We start from the raw sequence: 18,347 nt of genomic DNA, 5'->3' as shown, positions 1-18,347 counted from the left end.
GCCTCAGCGCGGCTATAACCCTCCCTTGTGATACCGCAACGCGGGAGCGCGCCGGGAGAAGCCCGGGACAAGGGCGGGACCGTCTGAGGCCGTCAGAGGCTGCAGAAGGCTGGGCTGGGCCCCCTCCCTTGGTTCTCCGGTATTAAACCTGTGTGACACTGCCTTTATAAATTGTATTGTCTTTTAGGATTTTGAGTTGTTTTATTCTACAATTGTTTTAATTGATTCTTACTCCCCGTTTAATATAGCCTCATGACGGCTAAAAAACTACGCTCTGGGCGAGTGATTGTGGGGAGATCAGGGTCTAAAACCAAATCTAACCCCCTTCGGAACAAAATTGCAACTTCCATGCAATTGAAAGGTCAATGCCAGCTTTTCAATTTTTGGGACAAAGGGAAAGATAAACCCACTGATCTGCAGCCCCCGAATGAAATCCCAGGGTCTAACGATTCGGTGCCTGTTAATGGGGTCATTGATGTTTCCTCTAGCTTAAGCATGGTTGCCAGTCAATCTTTGCCTATTTTAGTTAGTCCCGAAGTACTAAGGGGCTCGCCTTCGGCGTCAAACAATGATAAAATTGTCCCCTCCCAAGTTGCCCTAATGGATGTTCCTAAAGATCTTTTGTCAGTCGCGTTAGTTAAATCCCCTATAGTAGGGAACGATTTTACACTGCCTGACATTGATTTAACAGCTCATAGGGCGCGGGTGGGATCATTACAGGGGTACCCTAAAGGTGTGCCTTTAGAGGAAGCAATAACTATTTCAAGTACCGGTCCTCTAAGAAGCACTCCTTCGAATAAACTAGATTTTTCCCTTTCTCAATTAAACTTTACATCTTGTTCTGGTCCAGTGTTGAACAATTTAACTGAGGGCTCTCCAAACATTAATGGGAGGCTAATTTCTAATTCTTTGTCCTCTTTGGAATCAATTCTTTCTTCGATTTTGAGTTTGCTCGAAAAATTTGTGGGAGGTTCGGAATGTATTTTTGACACAGTAACGCAAATTTTGCAAGTTCTCTTGCTAAGTAAAAATGAGTTAGTGTCAGATCTTCCCATACCATCGGCTTCTCTATTGGTGCCCCCAAAAATAGGCACTCCTTCCGCCTCGGCAGTTTTGGATTCAGCTCAATCTGCTCCTTTGATAGAGGGTGATAAGGAAAAGAAGCTTGTAGCTCTTCCTGCTGTCCCCAATCCTGCCAAAGTGGTTTCGGCTGGCGCTAATTGTATAGCTCCAATGAGTGACAAGATAGAGGTAATAGCAACATCTCCTCTCATTCCCAAATCCGTAATTCCATCTCTTTTTCCGATATTCTCCTTGCCATCTAGCAAAGAAGAGGAGATTCCCAAAGTAAATACGGGATTTATGGGAAAAGTGAGTCCCCTGAAACACAAAAAGATTAGAATGAAGAAGAGGAAACCCATTCGAAGATTCGCTAAAAAAAGACAGAGGAAACTTCTTTTTGATAAGAATGCTGAATTAAGTTCAGAAGATTCCCCGCAGGTGGAGCAGTCCCCTACCTCTCATGTAGAAGCTAGGGTTGTCTCACCTAAAGAAGACGCCCCTGCCTCTGGTTTAGGTCCTATAAGCTTTACCAATTCTTTCTTCCCTAAGGTTTCCCACCCTTCCGCCAATCCTTTTTCAGCTTATTGTAATGTTAAAGCAGGATCTTGCCAAGTTATTTCTAAGGTTAACAACTCTACTGTCATCCCGTCCCCTAATTCCCTAAATCCTTCAGCAAGACCCTTTCAGGTTCCACCTTCAATGTCAGTTATTCTCCCAAAAGAAAAAATAAGTGTGGATACTTTATATCTTGATTTTTCTCCCTTATTTGAACCAGATTTAATTTTAAATAGATCTGCCCTATTGATCTGTTTTAATGAGATTGAAAGTTTGAAATTAATTCAAACGTCTGATTTAGATGTTGTATTTCTCCTTAACTCCTTCGTGGGGAAACCAATAAGATCAACAAGGGTGAAATTCCATTCGAAAGTTGTGTTAAATCTTGTTCTACAGTGGGCAGAGGATTTTCAAGTTAGAGGGATAGATGTCATGCCACACTTTGGGGAAAAATGTACTCAAAGGATTCTTGCCAATTCTTCACTATCACTTCCCTCTAATACGGGTGTGCTGTTGCCGGATTGGTCTAATCTTAGATCAGAGGACCTAAAAATTTGTGTGGCTAGGAATGAAAGGCTAGTTTCATACAAAAACGCTCCCCTTAAGCAGACAGGGAAGGATGACCAATTTAAATGGAGTTGGTTACCTGGAGTTCTAGCGAGTAAATCCGCTCCCTGTTCTAAACAACCTTCCAATTTTTAACAGAGAGCTGAAATTTATCTCATGGAACACTGCCGGATTCAAGGATTATAAGGAGAAATTGGGTTTCTTGCATTCTCAAAAGGCAGATATAATTTGTTTGCAAGAAACCTGGGTTAAAGGAAGATTAGCTTTGGAAAAAGACTATTTTGTTTTGGAATACAATGCAACCAGCACTAGAAGAGGTCATGCTAAGGGAGGGTTAGCATGCTTGTTATCTAACAGATTGCAATGGAACTATTCACACTATTTAGATCCAGGGAAACTGTTTCAAGCAATAACCCTAAAAGATGTATTTGAGGATTGCCCTAATAGATTGTTGATTGTGGTTAATATTTATATTCCCCCCAATTGTAGTTTTAATACTGGTTTAAAAACTTTGTTCACTTTTTTAACTAAAGCGTTAGCTGTCTCCCCAACTCTGCATGTGTTAATGTTTGGGGACTTAAATTGCAATATATCTACCTGTGGGTTGGAGTTGTTTAGAAATATTCAATTGGAAGAGTCTCTGAATATTCCTCCTGCCCAGTTTCCGTCTAAAATTAAAACTAACAAAAGAGGTAAACTTATCTTAGATGGTTTACTTAAAGTTGAATGCTTAATAGTAAACGGGAGGCTTCCGTCTGACACTCCGGCAGCTTATACTCGTAAATCTAATAAGGGAAAATCTATTATTGATTTTATCATGGTAGATTATGCCGGTTTTTACCTACTAAAGGATATGAAGGTCATTGAGTCTATTCTTAGTGACCATAATGCATTGATGCTTTCTGTCTCTGTTAATCTTCAGAAAGTGGATCCGTGGAGTCTGGATACAGATTTTGTGAATTTTGATTCCAGCTCTGGGAAATGTTTTTGGAACCCTTGTACTGTTGAAAATGTAGTGCCTCTTTTGTATTTTACTGTTGAGAATTTACCCCTCTGGGAAGGGAGAGAGCTGTTAAGTTTTTTCAATTTTTTAGATTCTGTAACCGCTAGCGCAAAAAAGAAACCAGGTGTGAAACAATCCCTCGTAGTCCCTCATCCTCTACGGGCTTTAAATAGAGAAATAAACAAAGTGGTAAGGGGACAATTTTTATTCTTTACCCAAGAAGCTAAGTCTAAGTTGTTTATCTTAAAAAGAAGGAGAGTTAGACTTAAGGCCCGTTTAAAACGTTCTAAGGAAGATGCCCTCTGGATTCAACTGAGGGAAGCTTCTTATAATGGCCAAGCCAAGACATTCTGGTCCTTAATTGGCAAAGGCTGTGGTACTAGAGCCAGTCCTACGCCTATTGCCATTGAGGAACAGGTGTGGGTTCATTATATCGAGAAGTTGTACAGTAACAATAATTCTCAAGTTTTTAATGTTGAATCTGATAATGTCTCACGTATACTTGACTGTCCTACTGAAAAGGAAATTGAATATGCCATTAAGAATATGCGTTCCTCTGGTGCGATGGGCCCTGATAAAATCCCAATTTCAGTATTAAAACACCAGAGTGAACTTTGGAGTAAAATACTCTTTCCAGTGTTTAAATTTTGTTTTTCTAATGGAACAGTCCCCCCCTCCTGGAAAGGAAGTATTATTGTCCCTTTATATAAAAAAGGGGCAAGAGATCTACCGCAAAATTACCGTCAAATCGCTCTGCTTGATGCCATTGGTAAGGTTTTCGCAAAATGTGTGCTTACTTTAATGAATCAATGGGTATCTGAACATAAAATTCTTCCCATGGAGCAAACAGGTTTTAGACAAAATCATGGAACTTTAGACAACCTGACTGCATTGCAAGTTATTAATGAAAAATATGTGAAAATCCGTGGTGGTCAGGTATATGGCGCCTTTATTGACTTCTCCACCGCCTTTGATAAAGTAGATAGAATTTTGCTGTGGAGAAAGTTATTTAACTTAGGTATGCCCCCATTCCTGATCAAGTTAATTCGCGCCCTTTACTCTGACACCTGGTGCAGAGTTCTACTTGGGGGTGAACGTGGTGTATCTAAATTAATTCCCACTTCCAATGGGTTGAAGCAAGGTTGCCTTTTGGCTCCATTGCTATTTTCCTTGTATACGGTTGATTTACCCGTCACACTTTCCGCTTGCGCCGGTATTGCCCCGTCCTTGGGTGGTGTTCCAATTGCATGCCTTATGTATGCAGACGATATCCTAATTTTGGATCTCACCCCAAAGGGCCTGAACAATCGGTTGCAAGCACTCTCTGAATTTGCGGAAAGTCATTTCCTATCAATAAATACGGCAAAAAGCAAAGTGATTTGCTTTTCTGGTAGAAAGAAGTCTAAATGCCTTAATTATCCATGGGTTGTGGGGGGGGAAAAACTGGAATGTGTGAAATCATACACCTTCCTAGGTAAAATTGTCACTTATAATTTAAGTGACAAACTACACATTGACAATAACTCTCGGAAGGCTATTTGTCAGGGAAAGAGTTTAGTTTCCCTGTATAAAGCCACAGGTAGAAGGCATTTTTCTATTCTTTTAGATGTTTTTAGAGCGAAAGTTCCGGCCTCCCTGTTATACGGAATTGAGTTAATTGATGTAAAAAAGTGGAGTTTTTTAAACCCTGTGGAAGGGAAAATTTTACGCAGTTTAATGTCTGTAGGTACAGCAAATTCGACTGCTTCCCTGAGACAGGAATTGGGTTTACGTAGCAGTTGGGTTCAAGGTCTGGCAAGTATAATACGTTGGGTAGTAGCTCTATCTAAAGGTGAACCTAATACCTTAAGAGATCTTATAAAAAATGAATTATTAGGATCTTTTAATGATTTTTCCCTGATTGTAAAAAACTTCAGATTTGCCGTGTTGCAATTGAAATTGGATGAGGAGACTTTATTTTTATTATCCTCTCATCAATTAAAAACTGTTCTGAAGTCAGCCTCTTGGGAATTGGGGTTTTGTCAGGATAGAGACTTCTGTTTAGCGAAAAGAGGTGGTACGCCTGTTATTGATTCTTATACCCTGCGGAAAGCTCAATCGTATATGTCTTGGAACATTTCCCATGGCGTCAGGCGCCTTGTGTTCTTATTAAGACATAATTTGCTTCCCCTGAAAGTTCTACATGCTAGCTGGTATGGTCATTCGGCATGCTGTGATCTTTGTCAATTGTATGATCAGGACTTAGACCATGTCATGTTTGTTTGTCCTGCACTGATGTCTTGCAGGCGTAGATGGTTAAGACCAATTTGCTTACAACTCAACATATTATCTGCTTCTTCATTTAAGGCAGCCTTGATTAATCCTCCTAATGAAATGTTTGCTTTTAAACTGTACAACTTTTTAAAATGTTTTTTGGACCTGTATTAAGATGTTTCGAGTAATTGTGATGGAATAATGTATTATGTATTTTTTGTTTTGCATGTATATGTTGTTTTATGTGGACCTCATAAAGAGTTCCTTATCATAATAAAATAAACTTGAAACTTGCGTACACCATCGTCGCAATCAACACTGCACCTGAATTGTGAACACTGCTGCCCGTCGTGTTTGGGCACACAACAATGACAGCAGGTGAGCAGTGGAGCCTGGGTGCACAGGAGCTGCAATTGAGCGCGATGCTGCAGGAGGGGTGGGGTGTATCAGCCTGGGTGCGCAGGTACAAACAAGCGATAATGCCCTGCTTAATAATGTGTTCTCTGACCTCATTCAGTCACATGTCTGTCTCATTTTAAGGACCTGCTGGACCGTACTGTAGGCCTGAGCCAGTGGGCAGCATTGCCCTACAGACATGTGTTGAGCGCAGTGCTGCGGGAGGGGTGGGGTGCAACACCTTGTTGGCAAAGGTGTGAACAACCGATGTTACCCAGCGTACCGATGTGATCTCTGACCTCATTCAGTCACATGTCTGTCTCATTTTAAGGACCTGCTGGACCGTACTGTAGGCCTGAGCCAGTGGGAAGCACTGGCCTACAGACATGTGTTGAGCGCAGTGCTGCGGGAGGGGTGGGGTGCATCAGCCTGTGTGCAAAGGTGCGAACTACCGATGTTACCCTGCGTACCAATGTGATCTCTGACCTCATTCAGTCACATCTCTGTCTCATTTTAAGGACCTGCTGGACCGTACTGTAGGCCTGAGGCAGCGGCCTGCACTGCCCTGCAGACACATGGCATTGGCTTTTGGGGCACTGTAGTGAGCTGATTACTAAGTGTACATGCACACAGGCTTGCGCCACTGCATTACACGTGCACATTATGCTTTTACCATGCGCTCTGTTCCTTTGTATGTGAACGTTGGCATAAGCTTATTTAACCTTGTGTATTCTCGTGCACTCTAACTCCTCTTGGAACCACGATTACCACTAACAGTTCTAAGATCGTACTTCAAGAAGGAAGGATGCACTCAACTGGTGTTCTCTATTAACGTTGAAAGAAACCTTCATTTACCTCAAAACGTTTCCAACAGTATATTTTTTCTCCCTTTTCAGACACTGGGATAGTGGAGCCAAAATGGGCGGAGCGAGTGCTCACCCCGTGATGATGCCCTGGGAATTCTGATACCTTCCACCGTGGCATCAAGACACCGTACCCGACCTGAGACCTGCTGGGCCACCCTGATAGCGGCTACCCGGAGTTGGAGCTCGCACCAGCACGTCCTTGGACACACCGGTTGTGGCAGGTGAGCAGTCAAGCCTCGGCACGCAGGAACTGCAATTGAGCACAGAGCAGAGAAAGGGGCTGGGGGCAGCAGCCTGGGTGCACAGGTGCAGGCAAGCTATGTTACCATAGATAATATGTCATCTCTGGCCTCATTCATATCCCTGTTTCATTTTAAGGACTTGTTGGACCGCACTCTTTCTCGCGGACCCCAGGGTGAAACCAGTCTTAGGATGCTTGATTCCGGTCCAGGGAAGACATGGCTTGGCAGTTCGGGCTGGACTGTTCCCATGAGGCACAGGGTCAAGACCGATTTGCAGATGGCCATGTCTGAACTGGTGTGGCGTGGTGAGCAAAATAACGATGGAATAAACCCAGATCTGTGACTGGGGGTGAATGTTTTGCCAATGTGCAACATTCCGTCCATCATCTTGTGTGTTTTGCTGATCGCACTATGTGGGAAGGGTGTGCCCAGACGTGTGTCCCGTGCTCACTACGCCACTGGAGTCAAGCTATCCTGGCTCAAGAGGCGTGAAACCCCGAAACTGGTCCTCGGATGCTTTGTTCCGGTCCAGGGAAGACATGGCATGGCAGTTCGGGCTTGACTGTTCCCATGAGGCACAGGGTCAAGACTGATTTGCATATGGCCATGTTTGAACTGGGGTGGCGTGGTGAGCAAAATAACGATGGATTAAACCCAGATCTGTGACTGGGGGAGAATGTTTTGCCAATGTGCAACATTCCGTCGATGTTTTGCCAATGTGCAACACTCCGTCCATCATCTGGTGTGTTTTGCTTGGGTGCAGCAGCCTGGGTGCACAGGTGCAGGCAGGCGATGTTGCCATGGATAATAATGTAATCTCTGGCCTCATTCATATCTCTGTTTCATTTTAAGGACCTGATGGACCGCACTCTTTCTCGCGGACCCCAGCGTCCCAGACACACGGGTGATGGGAGGTGAACAGTGAGGGCTGGGTGCAGTAGGCCGGTGCTCTGTCTCCTCCTCCCTCTGTTCTTTTCACTCTCCCTCCCCTTCTCTCTTCCACCCACTCGCTCTCTGTCTCATTCTCACTTTCCTCCATTCATTCTCACTACCTTTCTTTTTCTCTTAAACATGGCACACACATTTATGTTCTTTTTTGCCTTGCAGGTTTTGTACGCTGCTTCCGGAGGAGTCCACCCACTTCTTTCATGTTTTACTGTTGTTCGAATAAAGTTACATTTCCATTTATTTGTGTTGTGTTAATAAAAGTTATTTTTTTTCCCAATAAATAACTCAGTGTATGAGTCTTCTTTTTCTGACAACACTTGTCTGTAGTTTATTGTGAAAATCGCCGTTTGATAGTAGGTTATAAGGGAAATTTTGTTTAATTTTCCGGTAGACCTACCAAATATAAACCAACAGACTAATACATAAATGAAGCCTGGGTAATTGTAAAACGGCAAGTGTTATATGAGTGTATCACTTTATAACACCATGAGTACTGCCCGTGTGATTTCAGAACCAATAAGGCACTGCCTAGGGCCACCGAGGCTTCAAGGACTGGCGAGGCATATTTAAATAAAGCCCACGAGGTTGCCGATCCCCGGTCTTGAGTTGGCCTTGAAGCTCCCCGAACAATTCGTAAACAATACCCGGGGAGGTGTCGATCCCCTAGTCTGCGAAACGTCTCTGTGCCCTCCCACGCCTAATTTACATGTGAGATTAAGATCCCCAGTGCTGCGGAGACCCTGCAATATAATAATAGGATTGGCCCCGGAACATTACCCACCAGTGAGCTCATTTAAATGAACGGGTAAGACCCGCTTAATTTTTATTCTCTCTATTTTTACCATCCAGTTCCGCTTTATTGAAACGATACAAGGTTTCCCTCCTCTCGCTTAAATGAGGCAAACAAGAATTTACTATCACAGGGTGCAAGCAATGCTCCCGCCCTGTAATAGCAAACATAAATGTCCCGCGCTTGCACACCCTAGGACATTGTATGACCTGCGCCTGGGAGGTGGCACTCCATGGGATCATGATGCTTTGTTTAATGCATAACTACAGAATTAGTATAAACGCATACTAACACTACTTGCACACGTGTGGTACAGCAACCAGAGTGTAGTGAAGAGGCATAGGAAGCCCAAAATCAAAAAATATAAATCCTACCTGAGGTAGGATCACATAGGTCGATCAGCCGACGACCCTGGGATGGAGAGAAACAGATTCACCAAGAAAACGGGTCTTCAGCCGACGACCCTGGGATGAGTAGAAACAGATTCACCAAGAAAACGGGTCTTCAGCACAACGCAAGCAAGCGCAAAAACCTGGTGAGTGCTGCCTTCTTTTCACCTTCTCCCACTCGTCGCCAAATTCATGTAGTGATCAGGAAGACAGCAGTGGATCCGATAAGTAGATTTATTGCAGGAAAAGAAGACAGCTTAAACAGCCACCAACAGGACCAGACACCAAGGCATCCGTCTTCTCCAGCACCGTGTACAAACTCCCCAAGATTCCCCTCATGACAGCCCTACATTCTAACATTACATACTTACATTATATTATCATTACATACTAACATTGTACTATGACTTACATTGAAATAGTACACAGAGCACATCACTTTACAGCAATGAGCTCACGGTTTCATCCCCAAGTCTTCAGACCAGTAGGGGTGAGTAGTTCGCTTCCCACTCCCTGTATAGTATAAACACATACTAACACTACTTACATTTATACTACAGCAGCCAGTATGCTACAGCGCCCACAGCCCATCACTTTACAACAATCAGCTTGGTTTGATCCCCGAGTCTTCACACCGGTAGGCGTAGTACTTCGCTTCCCACTTCCGGTATAGTATAAACGCACAGTAGAGCTAAGTAGTTTGCTTCCCACTCCCAGCATGGTATAAACGCCTGCTAACACTACTTCCACAGGTATCCTACAAACACCAGAGCACATCACTTTGCAGCAATGACTTCCCAGTTTAGGCTCAAGGTTTCATACCCGACTGTAGCAGCATCTCATCTCAGCACCATGTCACTCTGAGCAACACCGCACTTTCAGACCGGTAGGTGTGACTACTTCGCTTCGCACTCCCCCACAGAGGTTACAGTGCTCCTATCTTCCTGTTTCCTACTCTTTTTGCCCTTTTTCCCCCTTACTCGCTTCAATGGAATCACAAAATGGCGGCCAACACTTCCTAGTTGCAACCGCTCGCAGTGCTCACAACCAAAAGCGGCAAGCTCGTGCTCATAACACCTCAGCCAATCAGATGGCAGAATTCCCAAATATTGATATCTGTAAATTTCAATATTTCTCCAAAACTACTGAACAGATTTACACCAAATAAACAAAAGCGTGCTTTCTAGACCAAGACCCTTCTCCCTGCCAAATTTGGGGCAATTCCGTTCACCGTTTGGCCTGTACCCTTGTCTAAAGTTTCCTATAGAAATTAACACGGAGAAAATACATTTTGGGACCCCCTTTTTTCTCGGCCCCCCTTGACAAATCACCCCCAAACTTCCCACATAGGAGCTGATATGAACAAAGAATTAGTTTGGAAAATGTCATGAAGATTCATCAAACGATGCCAAAGTTATAAGCAAAACAAAAAATGTTCTTCCTATGGAAACTTGGTCCTAACTATAACTACCTACTGGCGACCGCCAGTAGGTAATATATATATATATTACCTACTGGCGGTCACCAGTAGGTAGTTATAGTTAGGATCTCGTTTCTATTCAAAAAGCGTTTTTTGTTTTCCCAATAACTTTGGCGTCGTTTGACAAATCTTCGCAAAATTATTAAAACTAGTGGGGCGCTCTGGTCAGCTCCTGTCTTGAAAATGTGTTGGGGTGATTCATCAAGCGGGGCCGAGAAATAAGGGGGGTCCCAAAACGCATTTTCCCCATGTAATTAACCATAGGAAACTTTAGACAAAGCTACAGCCCGAACATTCTGAACGGAATTACACCTAGCTCATGGTTCAGAAAGAGCCCTTTTTGTTAATGGTATAAATATGTTCTATAGTTTTTTAAATATTAAAGGAAAGATCTGATTGGCTGTAAGCACTTCATCTGAGAAGTGTTGGCAGCCATCTTGGGACCAATATACATGATAGCGCCTCATTAAAAAACATTGCAGTAAATGGAAGGTTTTGAGGGTCACCAAAAGGAGAACGTATGAAGGGTGATAAAAAAGTCTTCTAATTCTATATCTTCTATCTCTCTTTCTATTATTTCCTTCTCTTTTCTTAGTTTCTCTTTTTATCTTATTTTGTAATTTTCTTCTTTTTATGCACACACATTCTAGTCTCAATATTAACACTAATATAATCACAAAGGTCACAGGTATCAGTATTTTACCCAAAAAAGAACTACCTAATTTTGTTAATAAATTCTTAATAGTAGAAAAATGTTGCCAAGTTTCTCCCAAACACTTTCAACCTCCAGTGGAGCAATTTCTTCATGCAAATCAGTTATATTCTTAATGTATTTCTTTAGGTTCTGACTTTCATCAGGAATGTAAGTACAACAATGTTGCACTTCCAGCATTCCACAGACTCCTCCCTCTTTAGCCAATATAATGTCAAGGGCAAGTCAATTTTGCATAATCATAGCTCTCATGGCAACCATTTCGGTATTCACCATTAAGAACCCTCCAGCTGTGCTGTGCTGGATGATAAACGACCCACAACTGTAGACATTTTTCTAATTTTATGCGCATTCAGAGATATTTCATCTGCCGGTATCAGTGCTCGAATAATATCCCCTGTAATTTCTGACCAACCCTCCCTCCTTCTACGTGTTAGTTGTCTACCTATTTCGTGCAAATCGTCCTCTCCCCTTTCCACATGAAATATTTTTGGGAAGACCAGGCCTAGGTAGCATGTTCCATACCAGTGGTCCGGTAACCTATAATAAGCTCTGTTCCCACAGATGTAATATATTCCAGGGAATACCGGATTATTTCCTCCTTTAAATCCCCATCTTCCCATGATTTATATAAGTCATGGCATTCACTTGCACCTACAAAGTAATTATCATAGACAGTATTATCTCTACTGATGCACAATTTCCCTTTCTGGGGCTAATCTAAAGCCATTGCTGGATTTGTTTCTCCCTTAAAATGATTTTCCTTTCCACTATCCCAAAATGTTGTTTCCATCTTTTCCCCAGACACTTTTCTTTGCATCTTAACTCTCCTCTCCTCTACCATGTTCAGGAAGGTTTTCTCTTCTTTTCTCAAACTACAAGTAAGATTATTCTTAAACACTTCTTCTAAAATTCACCTAAGATTCTACCAGGAATCACCTTGTTTAGTTCAGGAACTACAGGTATTTGTGAGAAAACATTATCTACATCAGTGTAATGGTATTCTAATGTCCCTGTTTCATAACACAAACTAGCTAAAACACTACAAGTTATCCCATATGTCAAAGGAAGATGATGATAATTGACACCTTTTGACACAGATGCGGGTAACTGCATGCAGACCTAACAGTCCCTAACCTCCATAGTCTTTACATACTCGTACAGTAACTTTGAAAAAACATTATCAGAAAACTCATTATGGACTTATCTTTGTGAAGTTCTGTTCTATCTACCAGTTTACATGTCTGTCATCAATCTTTCCCTTATTAGTCCTGTTCTCTGTGTGTTTTTCTATATCTTTAAATGTTACTCTAAATGAAATTGTTATTGCTAATATGATCCAGACAAGCATTAGTAATCCTGTACAACAAAAACACATTTTGCACCATCTTCGGAGAAAACCACATGTAGGTTTTCTACTTTCTCTGTTTGCTATTTCGGTTATGATCAGTGTCTTTTGACTTAGCCTCTTTTCATCAATAATTTTCCTTTGTCTAAACCTAAGGCTCTGATTTACTGCTTGGTTCTTTTCTGGTCACGTGTCTCGTCCGGAGTTTTAATTCCTTTTGTTTTTCTTTGTCATTTCAATCCATGCATGGATTGTCTTTGTCTTTAGGTTCACAATCTTGGTTCAGAACTTCCTGATCATCCTGTTTCTTCTCTGATGTCAAACAAGATAACTCTCAGGATCTCCGAATCTTCTTCTTCAACCACTTCTTGCACAGTCACTCCTAGACTTTCTTGACTATCCGCTTCCTCTTGTATATCAGGAAGTGCCACATATGTCCATTCCGGTGACTTGTACTTCTGGTTCAGTTTCTTTATCCTCTTTGCTCCTTGCAAGTGTTTCTGATCCGTGTCGTCTGATTTCTTTTGACTAGACACTTCATTCACTTGTTCAGCCTTAGAAGATTTTATTCTGGTTAACCCCTTGTGTGCCCTTGACGGAACCACGCCGTCATGAGCCACGGGCACCGTGTGCTCATGATGGCGTGGTTCTGTCATGGAGCGGCCGCTCCTCCCACGCGGTTCGAATTCCCCGCCTGTGCGGGCGAATTAGAGAGTGGGCGGAGTCGTGACGGAACCACGTTTCATGAGCACAGCTCGCCCGTGACTCATGACGGCGCGGTTCTGTCATGAGCACCGCGCCACCGTGCTGCCTCCAAACCCCCCCAGCGCTGCGGCAGAATTCGCGCCGCAGCGAAGGGGTTAATCAGTATCTCAATCTTTTGAGTTTGTTGGACCAAATTTCTTCTTTGGACGGCCTCTTTAATTTTGTTCCTTTCACTTTTCGCTCCGTTTTCTAAGCTCTTTTCCTTAAAGTTCTTCCCTCTTGGTTTTCTTCTTCACTCTCTTCAGATTCTGTATCGGTCTGATTTTTACTTTCTTTGGATTTTATCCTCAGGACCTCAGGTTCACTATCTACATTTATCCCTCCTCGTGTTTCTTCCACGCAATCTTCCTGCTGACTAACTGTCCCTTTTTCTACCTGGGTGTGTGTTGTCCCTACACCACCTCGGGGGTCTTCCGCAATTATCTTACCCTCGCTCTCTGTATCTAATTCCTCACCTTCTATTTCTATGATTTCTGGCGGAATTTCTCTTGTGCTTGTACTCTGGACTTCTTTACCAAAGATTTCTTGTTCGGTTTCTCCAGTATTCTCATTTATTCTCTCTTGTATTCCCACTTGTTCAGTCTCTGATTCAGAACTGGTATCAGAAATTTCAAGTCGTCTTCTTAGTGGTATATTTTCTTGACCCACAATTTGACTCAAATCCGCTTCGCCTGCTTCTGGGTTTTTTCTTGTTCTTGTTTCTTCTGATTCTGATTCAGAGCTGGTATCTTACACTTCCTGCTGCTCTTCTCCATATCTATTTGCAGGACTGGGGACTCAAAGAGTATGACTGGCATGAATCCAATTCTTTACCTTTGCACACTTCAGAGCAGTCGTTGTGGTCAGAATCACTTGACGTGGTTTTCCCCAGCGTGGAACCAGACAATTTCTCCTTCTGTGTACTTTGATGCGGACCCAATCTCCAGGACTCAAGTCATAAGCTGGCTTCTTTTCAAGAGTGGTCGCATCTGGTCAAACCTGATGAAACACAGAATGTACCATATCAGCCAATCCTTTGCAATAATCCAAGATGAAGTCATCAGATATAGGCAGTAGTTTGTTGACAGGAATGAAAACATATCTCATTGCTCAACCCATGATAATTTCATGGGCACTCAGACCAGTGTTCCTATCAGGAATTGACCTAATTGTCATGAGTACAAGAGGCAAGAAATCTGGACATTTTAGACCTGGGGCCAAACACATTTTTCCCAATCTTTTCTTTATGGTGCCATTTATCTGCTCCACCACTACAGAAGCGTCTGGTCGGTAGGCACAATGCTCTGTTGTATTATTATTATTATTAGTAGGTTTTTGTAAAGCGCGTAGTCACCCGTAAGTATCCCAGCGCTAAGATCCGGACAAGCCAGAGGAAAACAGGGGGGAGAGAAGAGGAAAAGGAAATCAGGGAAACAGGTGAGTTTTTAGCCGCTTCCTGAATCGGAGATATTCTGGTTCTGTCCTAAGGTCACGGGGGAGGGAGTTCCAGAGGCGGGCTGTGTTGACAGAGAAGCGCCGTCCGCCAGTGCGTACCCTCTTCACTCTAGGGATAGTGATGAGGTATTCATGGTCAGACCGGAGGGATCTTGAAGCTTTGTAGGGCCTGATGAATTGTTTTAGGATGGGGGGGCCTTTGTCCTGTAGAAGTTTGTGTGACAGGCAGAGAGCTTTAAACTTAACCCGCTCTCTCACTGGGAGCCAGTGGAGATGTTTCAGGGCTGGTTTGGTCGAGGATCTAGCCGGGGTATTGGTAAGAATCCGGGCCGCGGCATTCTGGATCATTTGCAGTTTATTAAGGGTTGCCTCGGGAGCGCCCAGATAGATGGTATTGCTGTAATCCAGCCTTGATAGAATAAGGCCTTGGATTAGCAGTTTCTGGGAGACAGGAGGAAGTAAGGGCAAAATCTTCCTGATAGATTTAAGAAGCCCGAAGCATGTCCCAGCAATTTTTTTGGCTTGAGTCTTAAAAGACAAGTCTTTTTCAAGCCAAATTCCCAGGCTCTTGATCTCAGACTTGGGGGCTGGGAGTTCACCTAAGCAGGGGGGCCAGATGGTCTGAGAGAGGGAAAACCCCTTCTGACCAAGGAGGAGAATATCTGTCTTTGAACCGTTAAGTTTCAGTGACGAAGTATTCATCCATCCTTGAATTTCTGCAAGACAGTTGTAGAGGTCCGATGGTTCTTGGTTTGGGTGAGATAGAGACACCACTAATTGAGTGTCATCAGCATAGCTGATACTTTTCACTCCGAACGGTGTAACAACCTCCTCCAATGGGGACATGTAGACATTGAATAATGTCGGGCTTAAAGATGAACCCTGGGGCACACCACATTGGAGGGGGGTTACGGGAGAGCGGGTGTCATTCTCCCAGACCTGAAAGGAGCGGTGGCCAAGGAAAGATTTGAACCAAGTCAGAGCAGTGCCCTCGACACCGATGTTCTTGAGTCGCTGGATTAAGACCCGATGGTTGACGGTGTCGAAGGCCGCACTGAGGTCCAGGAGGATCACTGCCACTGATCCTCCTGCGTCCAAAAGGGCTCTGGCCTCCTCCACTGCTGCAAGTAGGGCGATGTCGGTGCCCTGCCCTGGGCGGAATCCAGTTTGCGAGCTTCTGAGCAGATTGTTGGTCTCCAGATACTGCGAGAGCTTTTTGTTAGTTTTTCAGCGATTTTACTGGTTCCGGGGAGGAGAGAGATTGGCCTGTAATTGGTCATATCCGAGGGGTCCAGAGAAGATTTTTTAAGGAGCGCCTTGACGACAGCCGCCTTCCAGCTGGGGGGAACTTTTCCCTGGAGCAGTGAGGTGTTGATGAGGTGAGTGAGTGGAGGGGCGATGGTGGAGGCCACTTTCTTAAGGATGCGTAGGGGGACCGGGTCCCTGGGGGATCCGCTTTTGATAGTGTCTAGCGTGGTTGAGACCTCTTCAATAGTGACTGGTCCGAGAGAGTTTAGATGGGGAGTGGTAGGGTTTGAGTTAAAGCAGTCTTCCTCAGTGATACTGAGGTCGACAGGAGGAAGAGAAGCAAGAATTTTCTGAATCTTTTCCTCGAAGAATTTGGCCAGTTTAAGGCATTTCTCTTCGGCTGCCTTGAGGTCTGGCAGATTCTTTGGTGCAGGGTCTGGGACTTTAAGTAAATCTTTTAAAATGATGAAAGTTTCCTTGGCGGAGCAGGAGGAGTTTTCTATCCTTTCCTGGAAGAATGTACTTTTGGTATTGCGAAGAGCGATCTTATAGTTTTTTAAGGAGGTACGGAAGACGTCTTTATTGGCTATAGACTTATCCTTCCTCCAGGAGCGCTCCGTTCTTTTGCACTCCTTCCTTAGGAGGTTAAGATCAGGAGTGTACCAAGGAGCAGGGCTCACTCTTTTGATTCGCCTAAGGGTGGTAGTTTTAGGGAGGAGTTTGTCCAGTGATGTGGTGAGCCAAGAATTGAACTGATTGTCAGCAATGGCTGGGTCAGAGACCGGGGGGTGGGGAGAGGCCCTAAGAATGGAAGCCCATTCGTCTGGCGAGAGTTTGTGCCAGCGACGGTCAGTGACCCGAATTTTGGCCTGTTGGGTAGGTGAGATGAAGAGATGCCAAAAGATAGATATTAAAAAATGGTCTGTCCAAGGAAGGGGGAGAGGGGTGCGGGTGGTGAGATCCGTGATGTTGGTAAAAACGGGGTCCAGAAGGTGTCCTTTGTCATGGGTGGGTTCTGAGTTGACTAATCGGATGTCAAAAGACATAAGGTCGAGAAGAAGTTTGGACGCAGTTAGGTCCTTGGAGTCTGATAGATGGAGGTTAAGGTCTCCCAAGATAAGAAAGTTGGGAGAGGTAGTCGCTATCTGGGTGACAGTATCGACAAGAGCGCTTGAAAATTTCCCTGGGGTTCCCGGCGGGCGGTATATCAGCAGCCCCGAGAGGGAGTTCGCGGGGGATATTTGTAAAGCAAAATGGCGGCTTTCGCAGTCGTCGATATTGGCATCGCTAGATCTACATGATTATCGCGAGGCCACCTCCTCTGCCGAGGGGTCTGTTTTGAAATTGGATTTGATAGCCCGGAGGTAAAGCGTTGATGATGTCGGAATCCGACCAGGAAGTAAGCCAAGTTTCCGTAAGGAACAAGACGTCAAAGTCGTGATCCCGTACCAGAAGGTTGTTTTCATGGGAGTGTTTAGGGAGGGACCGACAGTTGAGGAGGCCCAACTGTAGGCCGTGATTTCCTGAGGTGGTGGTGGCCGGATTACATAGGCCGCAATTGGTGAAGGGTTTTCCTCCCAAATGGGTGTAGTTGCACTCGGGATTTTTCGACGGATTGAGTGCTTGGAGCCTATCTTTCGTATAGACAAGTCGGCCATCGGGAGAAATGGGCAGAGTAACTGGGCCTGGGTCCGGCTGGGCCCGGACGGGCCCAGACGGGCTTGCCTTAGGCGCGCCTTCGGCGCGCTGACGGCGTGCCCGCTGCGCCCGTCCGCTGCGCGTACGTGGAATGCACATGTTTTTATAGGGGGGTTCGGGGCGTGGCCTCGTGAAAGTGGGCGTGACCTGAAGAGAGGCTCGCTCGCTGATGGCGGCAATGTAGATTTCAATCCCGCGGTAGCGTTTATCTCGGCTGCGCGGGTGTCACGGGGTGAAGACAAGTGCCCCAAAAGAGTGCAAACAAGGGGAGAGTAGTGAGCATTAAAAGCAATTCAAACAAACAATGTTTTAAAAATATGATATTGGCGAACAGAGCTCCCGGCTGTGCCTCAGGAGTGTAGGATCTGCTTTGAGCTCATAGTCAGCTCGGTTAAGTAGGCGGGGGTGTGGCCTCGTGAAAGTGGGCGTGGCCTGAAGAGAGACTCGCTCGCTGATGGCGGCAATGTAGATTTCAATCCCGCGGCAGCGTTTATCTCGGCTGCGCTGGTGTCACGGGGTGAAGACAAGTGCCCCAACAGAGTGAAAACAAGGGGAGAGTAGTGAGTATTAAAAGCAATTCAAACAAACAAT

Source organism: Triturus cristatus, chromosome 5_1 (genome assembly GCF_964204655.1).
Source record: "Triturus cristatus chromosome 5_1, aTriCri1.1, whole genome shotgun sequence".
Taxonomy (NCBI): domain Eukaryota; kingdom Metazoa; phylum Chordata; class Amphibia; order Caudata; family Salamandridae; genus Triturus; species Triturus cristatus.
This window is presented reverse-complemented; position numbering follows the sequence as displayed.